The sequence below is a fragment of the Lepidochelys kempii genome, chromosome 3, assembly GCF_965140265.1.
Source record: "Lepidochelys kempii isolate rLepKem1 chromosome 3, rLepKem1.hap2, whole genome shotgun sequence".
NCBI classification, from domain to species: domain Eukaryota; kingdom Metazoa; phylum Chordata; order Testudines; family Cheloniidae; genus Lepidochelys; species Lepidochelys kempii.
This window is the reverse complement of record NC_133258.1, coordinates 99,846,146-99,860,610: the sequence shown is the minus strand read 5'-3', so window position 1 is coordinate 99,860,610 and position 14,465 is coordinate 99,846,146. Positions and strand designations below refer to the sequence as shown.

Here is a 14,465-nt window from a genome sequence, read left to right as displayed (position 1 = left end):
CAAAAAGGAAGCTTACAAGAAGTGGAAATTTGGACAGATGACTAGGGAGGAGTATAAAAATATGGCTAGAGCATGCAGGGCTGTAATCAGAAAGGCCAAGGCACAACTGGAGTTGCAGCTAGCAAGAGATGTGAAGGGTAAGAAGAAGGGTTTCTACAGGTATGTTGGCAACAAGAAGGTGGTCACGGAAAGCGTGGGACCCTTACTGAATGGGGGAGGCACCTTAGTGACAGATGTGGAAAAAGCTGAAGTACTCGATGCTTTTTTTGTCTCGGTCTTCACAGACCAGGGCAGCTCCCAGACTTCTGCACTAGGCAACACTGTGTGGGGAGTAGGTGAGCAGCCCTCAGTGGTGAAAGAACAGGTTAAGGACTATTTAGAAAAGCTGGACATGAGCAAGTCCATGGGTCCAGATCTAATGCATCCAAGGGTGCTGAGGGAGTTGGCTGATGTGATTGCAGAGCCACTGGCCATTATCTTTGAAAATTCGTGGCGATCAGGGGAAGTCCAGGATGATTGGAAAAAGACAGATATAGTGCCCATATTTTTAAAAGGGGGGGAAAAAAGAGAACCTGGGGAGCTACAGATCGGTCAGCCTCACTTCAGTCCCTGGCAAAATCATGGAGCAGCTCCTCAAGGAATCCATTTTGAAGCACTTGGAGGAGAGGGAGGTGATCAGGAACAGTCAACATGGATTCACCAAGGGCAAGTCGTGCCTGACCAACCTGATTCCCCTCTATGATGAGAGAACTGGCTCTGTGGATGTGGGGAAAGCGGTGAATGTGATATATCTTGACTTTAGCAAAACTTTTGATATAGTCTCCCACAGTATTCTTGCCAGCAAGTTAAAAAAAAAAAAAGTATGGATTGGATGAATGGACTACAAGGTGGATAGAAAGCTGGCTAGATTGTTGGGCTCAACAGGTAGTGATCAACGGCTTGATGTCTAGTTGGCAGCTGGTATCAAGCGGAGTGTCCCAAGGATCAGTCCTGGAACCAGTTTTGTTCAACATCTTCATTAATCTGGATGATGGGATTAATTGCACCTCTGCAAAGTCACAGATGACACTAAAATGCAGGAGAGAGAGATACACTGAAGGGTAGGGATTGGGCCCAGAGTGACCTAGACAATTTGAAGGTTGGACCAAAAGAAATCTGAGGTTCAACAAGGACAAGTGCAGAGTTCTGCACTTAGGAAGGAAGAATCCCATGCACTGCTACAGGCTGGGGACTGACTTGGCGAAGCAGCAGTTCTGCAGAAAAGGATCTGGGGATTAGAGTGGACAAGAAGCTGGATATGAGTCAGCAGTGTACCCTTGTTGCCAAGAAGGCCAGTGGCATATTGGGCTGTATTAGTAGGAGCATTGCAAGCAGATCGAGGGAAGTGATTATTTCCCTGTATTCGGCACTGGTGAGGCCACACCTGGAGTACTGCGTCTAGTTTTGATCCACCCCCACTACAGAAGGGATGTGGACAAATTGGAGAGTCCAGCGGAGGGCAATGAAAATGATTAGGGGGCTGGGGCACATGACTTACAAGGAGAGGCTGAGGGAACTGGGCTTATTTAGTCTGTAGAAGAGAAGAGTGAGGGGGTATTTGATATTTGCCTTCAGTTACCTGAAGGCAGGTTCCAAAGAGGATGGACCTCAGCTGTTCTCCATGGTGGCAGATGACAGAACAAGAAGCAATGGCCTCAAGTTGCAGCGAGGGAGGTCTAGGTTGGATATTAGGAAACACTATTTCACTAGGAGGGTAGTGAAGCACTGGAATGGGTTACCTAGGGAGGTGATGGAATCTCCATCCTTAGGGGTTTTTAAGGCCTGGCTTGACAACACCTTGGATGGGATGATTTAGTTGGTGTTGGCCCTGCTTTCAGCAGGGGATTGGACTAGATGACCTGCTGAGGTCTCTTCCAACCGTAATAGTCCTGTGATTCTATTTTTCTCTTTTTCCCCTAGCGCATCAGTCTTCCCTTATTGCTTTCCTTCTGTGATTCTTCTTTGGCCTTTGCCTTGAGTCTACAGTTCAGCAGTGATACTAAGTTGAGTAGGAGCTAGATTTTCTCATGTCTTGCTCTAATTGAGAAGTGATCTTCACTGCTGTGCTAATCCTTTTAGAGGCATCCCATGCATATTGGGGTAAGAAGTAGCTGATGTAGGTGCTATGTGAAACACCTACTACCACGGTGTTCAATGTATATGCAGCACCTAGCAAAGTGGGGTCCTGCTCCATGACTAATGTTTCTAGGCATTATGGTAATACTGGTGATGCATAGGAATCTAGAAGATAGGGTCTCTGCTCCAAAGGGCTTACGTTGGAAGGGTATGCTTTTCATTCAGGAACTCCTAATAGCTGTCCTTTTATAGGCCTGAAAAACAGAAGTCCTGAGCAGACAGTTCTGTAAACTGTTTCAGGACTAAGATCTTGAATGGGGTAAGTCTAAACATCATGAGAGAGCTAAAGCCAAGTTTTTAAATCTTTTATTAGAATTCTTTTAAAAATGCGTTGTAACAGAAACAGGACTTATTTATGAAATAACTAAAACTAAGTAATTAACCTAATTTTACTTAAATCAATACCAGAGTGGCTGAAGTATTGTAATAGCAAACATATAGTTAAACATACACAGTGCTAGTTAATATTTGTAGTTCTACATTATTTATGAAGTGAAGACCATTATATTGACAGTATTCAGTAGCAACATCCAGTTTTCACGTAGTTACTGAAGAGCTTTGGGAGTAGGAAGTACATTTTGATGGTGGGGCGGAAGCCTTGATTGATTATTCTTGTAGTGTACAATGGGAAGAACTTAATTTCTTCAGATCAAGAAATTAAAGGATTTTAGTCTTTGTATCCTAAATAATCCAAATCTGTGAAATCATGTACTATTTTGATGTATATTAGCTTTTATAAGTTTCAATAGAGGGTTGTGAACTGGTGAGCCAGTCAACTTTTTTTTATTTTTAGAAAAATTTTCATCTATCTCTATCTGGTGTTGCCATCTGTCTATTTAGCATTAGTGTCATGGTCTAAATTGCTGTTGAGTTTCCAAAACATCAGTCACTTAATTTTGGTAACAGAAATAATTATTTATGGTCTCACATGCAGTGAGACATAGCTTTTCAGCTAAAACAAGGTTGAAGAATCCAGGAATCCTTTTTTTTTTTTTTTGCTTGAGCTCAAGCAGTACATTTTTGGTCTGGTGGCTTATTTTGACTGAGGGAACAATTGGATGTATATGGATTCTGTGCACATGGTGGTACGATGATGTCAGGGTTTATGCGTGTCCTAAAGTTCAATCGTCATAGAGTTTAAGGCCGGAAGGGACCAACGGATCATCTATTCTACTAGATGATCCTATTTATCACAGGCCACCAACACAACACAGCACCTGCACACTGTATCCAACAACTGAAGTTAGACCTAAATATTGCAGGCCAGAGAAGACTAAACTCTGCCTGTGGCACATCATAGAATAGGGGTACCAAGATGCATGAATGTCTGAGACCCCCTGCAATGACAGGGAAATGTTTATCTGGCTACTCCTCAGTTAAACCTGGCAAGTGACCTGCAGCCAAATGCTGCAGAGGAAAGTGGAAAAACCCCCAAGGTCGCTGCCAGTCTGACTTGTGGGAAAATTCCTTCCCTGCCCCACATATGGCAGTCAGTTATACCCTGAGCATGTGAGCAAGAACCAGCTAGCCCAGAACCTGAGAGAGTGTGCTTGGTGCCACCTCTGAGCACTTGCCCATCCTACATAGTGTCCTTTCTCCTGGTGTGGCATCTGTGATACTTCAGAGGAAGGCCACCACCCCTCCTGTGTTTCAGGCAGGAATGGAGGGGGAATCCCTTCCTGTCCCCTGCCAATGGCTGACTGAAGACTTGAAGAATGAGCTTTTAGGAACATAAGGCATAACCAGGAAGTGAGCCCTAGGGCTGCTGAGCCCTGCTCCCTCCCATCACAATCAACCCTGTCATAAAATTGCAATCATAAATTTGTACCGTTCTCTCTTAAAACTAATTAAGTTGTTTGCCTCACAATTCTTACTGGAAAAAGAAAAAGGAGTACTTGTAGCATTTTAGACTAACACACTTATTTGAGTTGCAACTCACGAAGCTTATGCTCAAATATGTTAGTCTCTAAGGTGCCACAAGTACTCCTTTTTCTTTTTGCGGATACAGACTAACACGGCTGCTACTCTGAAACAATTCTTAGGTTCTGGAATAGCCTCCCAGTTTCTCCTCTGATGGTGAAAAACCTCCTTTTTAATTTCCAGTCTGAGTGGCTCCAGAGCCAGTTTATACACATTTGTTCTTGTGCCGGTATTGTCCTTTAACTGAAATAGCTCTTCACCCTCTCTAGTGTTTATCCCCTGAAGTATTATAGAGAACAGTTCTATCCCATCTTACTTAGGGGTGCTGGGCGTACAGGTGCGGCAGCACCCCTCGGCTTAAAGTGGTTTCTGTCATATATACAGGTTTTACAGTTCAATAGCTTTCAGCAACCCCCCTCTCACCTCCCCCAACACTATAAAAACTGTTCGAGCTTCACTGCTCTTACCCTTCTTTTTGTGAAATTAAATAAGCTGAGCTCTTCCAATGCATTGTACAATGGTGGTAATTCTTTATCTCTGTTGGAAATGCCTTTCCTGATACAGCCAAGTAGCCTATTTTGTGTGTGTGTTTGTGTGGTGTGTGTTTTTTTTGTTTTTTTTTTAACCGCTCAATCACGTTGGTGTGGCTCATAGTCATACTACGATTGACCAACACACAGAGGTTTCTCTCCTCTGTCACTTCCAACTGATGAGCCCCCAGCTTGTAGCAGAAATTTAGATAATTAGACCCTAAATGCATGATCTTGCATTTTGTAGTATTGAATTTCATCGCATTTCTGTTACTCCAATCTTCAAGGTCGTCCAGATCTTCTTGTATGATAATCCAGTCCTCTTCTGTATTGATGTCTCCCAACTTTGTATCATTAGTCGGTTTCTTTAGTACACTCCTTTTTGTGCCAAGGTCATTAATAGAAATATTGAATAAAACTGGCTCTAAGACAGGTCCTTGAGGAACTCTGCTAGTAGTCTCCCTACAGTCCAATAGTTCATCTTTCCGCACAACCCACTGGCTTTGCTCTTTTAAGCAGTTTCTTATCCACCTTCCAATTCTTGTACTAATCCTCATCTTCTCTAATTTAACAAATAGTTTCCCATGTGGTACTGTGTCAAAAGTTTTACCCAAGTCCAGCTATATTAGATCTATTGCATTTCCCTTAAAAATCCGTTATTTTTTCAAAGAATGAAGAGTGTCTTGGTCTTTCAGAGGCTGGCAGACAATTTTTCTTCAGTGGCCTGGTATCTTACTGGAAAAAGCAGTTGTCATGTATATCTCGGACGTAGGGTTTGTCTACACTGCCCACCGGATCAGCGGGGGTTGACTTATAAATCGACCGCTGAGCACTCTCCTGTCGACTCCGGTACTCCACCAGAACTCTCGCGGAATCGACAGCAGAGCGTCAGCTGTTGACTTACCTCAGTGAAGACCCCGTGGTAAGTAGATGGAAGCATGTCGACTTCAGCTACACTGTTAATGTAGCTGCAGTTGCATATCTTAGATCAACCCCACATGGTAGTGTAGACAAGCCTATAGAGACCTCATTTTCTGGAATTTTCAGCCAAACAGCAGGAGGATTGGGACTAGTCCTTTCAGCTGAAAAAACTTAATGTCTGTACTGTATGGAAGATCTTTATTTTTGTGGCTGTCCCTTTGCTAGAATAATTTAGGATCTGGGATGGATCTATCAGATTCTAGGTAGTGCCACTTTGGGAATTGGAAGACCTGGTAAAACTCTGGGACTCTAGGTTAGTTCTTTCAGTGACTAGCCCTTATGGTTGGCACAACAAAGAACATTATAAATATTGTTCTAGTATTTTTGGTGGTTGCAAAAATCTTATCTAGTAGCCGAAGCTATTATATGTCCTTTTCAGTCCTCTTTCCTTTGAACTGCATTGGTGCTTAGGGGCCTGGAGATATACGGTGTTTTTGTTCTTTTTTCCCCCCTCTTGTTGTTCAGACCATATGGTACTAATGGAAAAAGTTCACGCTAGAGTGATTTTTTTTTTTTTTTTTCAGTTTTTGTTTTGGTCTGGGCTGAAGAAGGGAGTAAAATCCCAGAGGGTATGAGATGTTGTGTATGGGAGTCTCTTTGTGGCTCAGCTATTTGGGAGAACTTGTTTGGAAAACCTCCAGCATGTATCTTTCTGTTTCCTTTATCTTAACATCTCAAAACTTCCTTTTTAAAAAATATTTCTTGTGCCTTTTACTCAGTTGTCAAGGAAGATGGTTTGTGTTTCTCTCTTTAAAGCTCACTCTTTCCTCTAAATGAGGAGCTATTTCTACTGACCTCAGTTTCTGTGCTGGAAAAGCAATTCCACAGGCAGCATTTATTTCTCAAGAGGATGTGGCTGGTCACATGATAAAATTATCTTTGGTGCTGACAGCCCTAAAGAATTGGTTGCTATGCAAAAACTCTGCTCGAGTTCTTAGCAATTAGTGCTTTTTTTAATTGAAAGGCTTTCCTCCTTTTCAATTGAGATAACATTGGTATTTGCTACCTGGATTTCTACTATGGTACAGTTACTTGGATGTAGCTTCTTGTTTGAATGTGTTCAACTGCTTCTAAGTAGTTGTCTATCTGCTTTCCTTTTTTGTATAGTTACTGAAGTCCATTTGCCTATACGGGTATCGAAGGCTGTTTGTTTGAGGAACCAATCAGGTAAGAAAATACCTTTCCTCAAGTTCTGTTGTACAAGCCTAGACATTCAAACTGTGCATTTTGGTTTTTGTTTGTTTGTAGTGGAAGGAGAATACTATGTAAAAGAGTTCCTAGACAACACTGATTTAGTATTACAGGAATTCAACTTGTGAGGAGGCAGCAAGCTCCTTAGAAGGAGGAATGAGAGCTGGCAAACCCCGCATAATAGGGAATAATCTCACAGCAACTTTTTTGCTTTTGTTTGTTTTCCCCTGTCAGACAAGGAAAAGCACATCCTGGAATCTGGACTAGTATAGTATAACTGGGGGAAAAGCCTAATTTCCTAGATAGTCCTCAAAAGAAGCTATAAAATGTATTAAATTCTGGATTTTTTTTGGGCATGTCTTTTGATTTATCTAGCTTCCATCTCACTGCCTATATATTAACCATTAGAAATCCATTACAACCACAGTATTTATTTTCTCCAAATAGTTATTCTTGTATCTAATTTTATACTATGCTATCGGAGGACGATAAACATTTTGTGGTCAAATTTACTTAGCAATGAGGGGAAAAATGAAAGAATATTCGTGTGTGGCAAAGTGTGTTGTAAATGCAAATATGCTGCTTCCCTGTTTCTATTCACAGCTGATGGTTTTTGGTGCTCTTCTCCTAGTTTCATGTTAGATGTGAGATGTTCAAGGAAAACTTCAAGGCTGGCAAGCAGATACTTTCTGAATAACGTTATGAAGCATAAAAAATGCATCATTGCAGGAAACAAAGGGAGCTTGCATTCTAACCTTTGGCTCCATACTCTACAGTATTATGGCTAAGTGCTGCACCAGACATTTGAGTCAACCTAGCAATGTATGATCAATAAGCTGCTGTTTTGTTTCCTGTAGATAGTTTTATATCCTCTTATTTGTGTAAGCTGTTTTAAACATTTTTAACTCTGTTTATAAAGCACAGTAAAGAAATGATAGAATACCCTTTACAAGGTTGCTCCAGCTGCAGTAACTGTTGACTTAAATATTTACACAAATGCATTATAAAAGTTTAGTATTGGCTTGCATGTATAAATCTGCCCTTTCCTCATACTTGTGCCTGACTGCACTCATTCCCAGTGACATCAGGCTTTTTTTAATTTCCCAGAATTGCTTGCAGTTAGTTATTAAAAATAAATAGCTTGGGCACATATCAAATGATAGGCAAAAATAAGAAATACTTCTTTATGGCAGATTAATTGTAATAGCCTTTAAAGTACAATGTTTTATCTTATTCCAAGAATATAAAGACTGAATGCTGAAGTAGTTATGTAGCTAGGTTTCAAAATATGATGAATGTTGTTTGTTTTTTACAAATTCTATATCCATTTTTGAATTGTGAATACAGTACTGGGGTGATTGTCTTTTGGTCAGAAGTAATGTAATATTTATTTAATTTCAAAAATGAGAATGGCATTACAAGAGTTTTCGATAGTAGATGTAGCTAATTTACTGTAATAAGCTGTTTTTCTTCCTCAGTTTGAAGAAAAAGGGAGATTTGATTTGTACTTCATTTCCCTTTTCTCATCCTGTAAATGAAGCAACTATGAATTAAAGCAACCTAAATCGTATTTGAGTTGGAAATGTAAGAAAATTCTATGAGCAGATGTGTAGCAGAAACTCTTCAACAAAAATTGAAATTTCTGTTGGAAATTTGTTTGAGAAGTTTCAGAATGTTGCATGCATGAGTTCTGCGTCTTCAGCCTGTGGGAGCCCACAGTGCTTTATATATTGTCTATAAGAACGTGTTCATGCAAAGTATCATGCACTGGAAATCCTCTCTAGTGTTGCTCAGATTACAGCCAACTGGACAACTGTGCTAAACATTTTACACAACTATGGAGGAAGAGAATTTTTGGCTCAAGGGTCAGCAAAGGAAATCTGAGTAGGGCCATGGGGGATTTTTTGTTTTATGGGCATGCATGGGAGACTGACCTCTGTCTTTTAATCCAACAGATTTTCACCACACTTCAGATCATGTGTTATAGATAACTATCTGTGTGTGTGATGGTGCAAGGGCACTACCAACAAATTAATTCCAGCTCTGCTTTCCCCCTGTCCTTATTGTGAGGAATTGCTGCTGGTGAGAAGGCAGGGCTTGCCACAAAGGTCTGAAGGAATCTCAGAATGAAAAATATTTTTTGGTAACCAATTTTGATTTATGCTGGAAAATTTCTGTTGAGTCACCTCAGAGCTTTGTAATGTGGTATCTGTGGTAATTGGTGCTGCCAACAGAATGGTACTGGGATGATGATGATGATGATTCCCCAGGGTTTTTTAATGTTTTAGAAATATTTGAAATGCTTCTCTCCCTACATTTTCTCCCCCCTTTTCCCTTCTATCCCACTGAAATATTCAGTAGCACAAAAGCATGATAATGTTGGTATGAGACTGTTAAACATGCAGTAATGAGTGCCAAATGGCAGTGTGTGGAGTTGCTCTAGCCTTTCACCTCTGGAGACCCAAATTCACATGCTTGCTAAAGTCACAAGCTTAGTGTGTATTCAGTTTTTATATTGACTAGATTTCAGTTTCTTTGGCTATCATTGACTGAGCGGTACTACATCATTTTTCTTCTAATCACAATCAGACACATTTCAAGTTGACATCTGATCTTCAGTCCTGCAAAATTGAAGGGAAGAAAAAAAAAAAAAACTACCCTCAAAACACATCTATTGCTGAAGGACTACATGATTATATAGTCTTTATTCTCATCCTTTTGCTCCATAACTACTCCTGTTCTTATCTCAACTTTGTCTGTATGCTGTTTGGGTCAGAGACTCTGCTTCCTCCCCTTTTTTATTTTCTTTTTGTGCTCCTCTGAGGGTGTGGTTCTTCAGTTTAATTGTCACTAAGGTGCCCAGGTCGTAGTGGCTGGCAAGAAAACATAATGCCAAAAACTGGGGTACAGAAGGTCTGTGTACATCTAACGTCTGTGGGGGAGAGTTTTAGTGGCTCCCTCCTTTCCTTCCCATGGCTCTGTCATATATGCACTGTATGTATTAAAATTATTATTCTGTGACTCCTTACAAAAACATAGTGTTTATATTTGGTTCTAAGGTACAGCTCTCAGCCTCTTGTAAAGTGTCTCCTATGGTAGTAATAAGAGATGGAGGGTCATTTCAGAATTAATAACTATAGTTGCTGATTTTTAAAATTTGAAGATGGGTGTAGAAAACACTATTTGCTGACAGACGAAATTTATAGGGATCCTCATGACACAGGTTCAGTTCAACAAATATTGTTTATAGATTTCAAGGGTTAAAAATAAGAGCTGTTGTATAGATGAGTTTCTAAGGCTATGTCTACACTACACAGCTTTTAGGGACGTGGCTGTGTTGCTACAGCCGTGCCACCTAAAAGTCATGCAGTGTAGCTGCTGTTAAATTTCTACCCCCAACGAGTGGTATTTGCATTGTCGGCAGGAGAGCGCTCCTGCCAGCAAAGCACTGTTCATACCCACACTTGTTGCGGCAAAACTTTTTTCTTTCACGGGGGCTGGGTGAATACCTCTGAAAGACAAGTTTTGTCGTTCAATTGCCAGTGTAGCCATAGCCTAAATGGAAGGGAACAGGATTATTTCTTAATCTTCACCTTGATCATAACCTTGTACAGGTAGCTATAGTATTTTCATTTAAAGCTTGTCTAGGATTCCACTTCTAAACCCACTTGTTGAATGGTAAGTACTGAAGAACCCTTTGTTGGAGGTTCTTCTGACTGCCAGGCTTGCATCAAGAGTTTACATAAGGAGTATCCTATGTGACTGAGGCAGTGGAAACTTTAGAAAGTGAACTATTGGGAGAGGAGAGATGGGTTCTTAACTGAAAAGGAACAGTTACTAAATCAATTTGTCCTACCAAGAGTGAACTCCAAAAGATGGGGAGGGGAAAGAAAAGACTGATCAGGGTCTTCCCAAAATTACGTAACTTGTGAGATTCTGCAGTATCATCGGTTATTATGCAAATTCAGTCATTGCATACGTTTACTATCTGAGTCCCTCTAATTCCAAAAGCATGTTAGTTTTGCTTTATCCTTTGTGGGGTCTTAAGCTGACTTTGCTGAGTGTGTGTGTTTCATTCAGCAACTAAAATCTGTGTCAAAACTTATGTGTATGTGTCATTACACAAAGTAAAACTATTTCCCTCCCTCCCGCCCCGCCCCCCCACTGTTCCTCACATGTTCTTGTCCACTGCTGGAAATGGCCCACCTTGATTATCACTACAAAAGGTTTTTTCCTCTCCTACTGGTAATAGCTCACCTTACCTGATCACTCTCCTTACAGTTTCAGAGTAGCAGCCGTGTTAGTCTGTAGTCGCAAAAAGAAAAGGAGTAATTGTGGCACCTTAGAGATGAACAAATTTATTTGAGCATAAGCTTTCATGAGCAACAGCTCACTTCATCGAAAGCTTATGCTCAAATTAGTTAGTCTCTAAGGTGCCACAAGTACTCCTTTTCTTTCTCCTTACCGGGTGTATGGCAATACCCATTGATTCATGTTCTGTGTATAGAAAATCTCCCCATTGTATTTTCCACTGCATGCATCTGATGAAGTGAGCTGAAGCTCACGAAGGCTTTTGCTCAAATAAATTTGTTTAGTCTCTAAGGTGCCACAAGTCCTCCTTTTCTTTTTTGCGGATACAGACTAACACGGCTGCTACTCTGAAACTTACTAGATGACTCAAGTCTTACTTCCTCATGTTTTGCTGCAGATCAAAGTACTACTTTTTTTCTCCAAGTTACAGGATGGTTTTGGCAGTGAGGAATACAGCAATGACAGTTCTATAGTTACAATTTAATATGGATTCCATTTCAGAAAAAAGTTGTTTGGCATTCAGAGTTCAATATGTCAGCAAGTTCTATACTCTTTTAAAACAAAAGACCGATGACTTCTCTGCTGCTGTGGAAACTAGTTGCCAAATGAGAGCCTTTTAAAATTAGAAAGCATGGCATTTGACTGAAAATTGTCTTGACTTTTCTGATTCATTGTCTTATGTAGGGAGACCGTTTCTGTTGCTTGACACCTATTCATAACATTTGAGTTTCCATTTTCTTTCTCCTAGCGTATTAGGCAAGAAAATCAATTGACTGTTGAAATTTGGTGCTCTTCTTGGGTCACTCAGCTCGTGTCTGAGGCCGCGCAAAGCAGCTTTTTTTAATCTTCCCAAACCATAACCTTTGTTGAAACTCTAGTGTTGGCGTGGATTTTTTTCAGAAATAATAGTGTCCATCTACTTTCTCTATTTTTGAAAAGTTAGTCTTGTAGGTTGTTCTGTTTTATTTTCAGCTTTCTTAATATTCAAAACTTGTAATACTTCTGTCTTATGGGTAAGGTATGACTCTGGACTACAGAAATTAAACTGTCCTAATTTTGGGGCTGAATTTGTAAAAAGTACCCATATGAGGATTCTACTATGAAGCAAGTTAAGTCAGTATGGAATTTTCAAAGAAGGTGATTTGGGTCTGAGTTAATCTGTGATTGGTGAAGAACTGATGCTAGCAAGTGTTCTGGGTTTTGTGGTTGGCATCTGTAGTCTGTTTTCAGAACTGCTTTGAGGTATATCCCAAGTTCCTCCGTAGCCTGAACTTGCCACAACCACTGTTATAGTTGAGATCTGCTCTCCAGGGTATCCTGGGGAATGCGCATTTGAAAAGTTCTAGCTTGAACTTAGAGGAAGATCTTAGCTCTGACTTCAGTGGATACTATGATAGTTTTACACGGAGGATATCTGGCTGTTCTGGGCCATTCTGTAAAGCAGCTTGTGTGCAGATGAATCAATATTTAGCATTGTGAGATATGGCAGCAAGCGTACCTCTCAACCTGCCAGGGCCCAGATGTGGAATGCAATCATAACAAGTACCTAGAGTGAAGGACGTAACAATAATTCATGTACAAAACTAAAAATGCTGTGGGTTTTGGTTCCGTTCTTCAGACATGTGAAACCCCTTCACAGGAGAGGGCTGAATTCTATGTGTAAGTATGGTCCATGATTTGGGTCGTAAATGCAGAACTGTATTCACCCCAAAATGCACAGTGGAATGCCCTCTGATATCTGGAGGCTTGCACAGAAATCAAGATGAGAATATGCTTCGTTCCTACACAACGGTAACTTAGTTATTTGTTGACTTGTCATATTCAGCATTAATCAATGAGAATCTGCTCCTCTTTGTCACCCCAATCTCTGCCCTCTTTCTTTTTTTATCCTCCTTTGTTTTTCTGTGTTCCCTGTTTTTGTGAGTCTGCTCTGTTTTTTTCTTTGCATTTCATAACCTAGAGTAACTGCCAACCTATATGCTTCACTCTGACCACCTACCCTGATTCATCCACCAATGTATCTAATTAAATAATATTAACATTAAATTCCAGTGATATCTTCAGAGTTGATGCTCCAGTCAGATTAATAGATGACAGTGGTGTTTTGCCCTTTTGTTTCAGACTGTTTGCATGTTCTGGCAGATGTCACTGCATTGGTTACTTTTGGAGTGTTGTCTGCTGCTCTGAGGTCTAGAAACTTACTACTTTTTAAAAATAAAAAACACTATTGAGGTCTAATCATCTGTAGTAATCTGGTAAGGCAGAAGCAGAAATTCTCATGGCTTGGTATGTCCACATCACTCCAGATTTTTTTTGTAAAGCTATGGCTAGTTCTCACCTCTTCCCCCTCACCAACATCCATAGCAACTATTGCTAAAATATCAAGAACCATGCTGCTTATTTTGATGCGTGTCTGGTGTTGTCAAGCAGTTCAGTTTAGAAATGACTGCCTTATCTATGGGTAAACACATACATACATTGTAAAAAGAATTTCCTGCACATTTTAAGTCAAGTAACACTTGCCTAGACTTGGGAATCCAGGAGTTAACTGCCTATCATCATTTCTGGTTTCTTGTACTTTGGCCTAATGTTGTGCAATCTAGAGCCCACTTTAGTTTGTTACAGCAGTGCAAAAAGTGACTGAGATGCCATATTTGCAGTTTCCCTGGAATTCTTTGTCTGTGGGGTATAAATTGGAACACACCAAAACAAAAGATTCAACATCTGGGAACAACATAGGTTTTTAATCTATAGAGCTGTCTGGGAGCCTGTTGAGAGCTTAAGTGGATGGGTTAAGTGGGGAAGCATCAGTTTCTGTTTGAAGCTTTCTTTCTGCAGTTGCTCTGCAAAAGGACATCACCCTTTTCCTTAGGGTATGTCTACACTACGGAATAAGGTCGAATTTATAGAAGTCGTTTTTTAGAAATCTGTTTTATATATTTGTGTGTGTCTCCCCACAGAAAATGCTCTAAGTGCATTAAGTGCATTAACTCGGTGGAGTGCTTCCACAGTACCTTGGCTAGAGTCGACTTTCGGAGCGTTGCACTGTGGGTAGCTATCCCACAGTACCCGCAGTCTCCGCTGCCCATTGGAATTCTGGGTTGAGATCCCAATGCCTGATGGGGCTAAAACATTGTCGCGGGTGGTTCTGGGTACATATCGTCAGGCCCCCGTTCCCTCCCTCCTCCGTGAAAGCAAGGGCAGACAATCGTTTCGCGCCTTTTTTCCTGAGTTACCTGTGCAGACGCCATACCACTGCAAGCATGGAGCCCGCTCAGGTTACCGTCACCGTATGTCTCCTGGGTGCTGGCAGATGCGGTACTGCATTGCTACACAGTAGCTGCAACCCCTTGCCTT

General features: G+C 40.8%; 1 protein-coding gene across 20 annotated transcripts in view; it reads left to right on the top strand.

Moving 5' to 3' along the window:
• Positions 1 to 14,465, top strand: part of EPB41L2 (erythrocyte membrane protein band 4.1 like 2) — a 249,222-nt gene that overhangs the window by 18,329 nt on the left and 216,428 nt on the right. For 17 of the 20 annotated variants that reach the window (XM_073337316.1, XM_073337314.1, XM_073337315.1 and 14 more), the window contains exon 2: positions 6,714 to 6,773. The exons of 1 other annotated variant lie outside the window; for it this stretch is intronic. The gene's annotated coding sequence lies outside the window, so the exon portion shown is untranslated. Of the gene's footprint in view, positions 1 to 5,021; positions 5,548 to 6,713; positions 6,774 to 7,400; positions 7,620 to 14,465 lie in introns of those variants that run through there. 2 more of the 20 variants (XM_073337298.1, XM_073337297.1) reach the window with 2 other exon arrangements.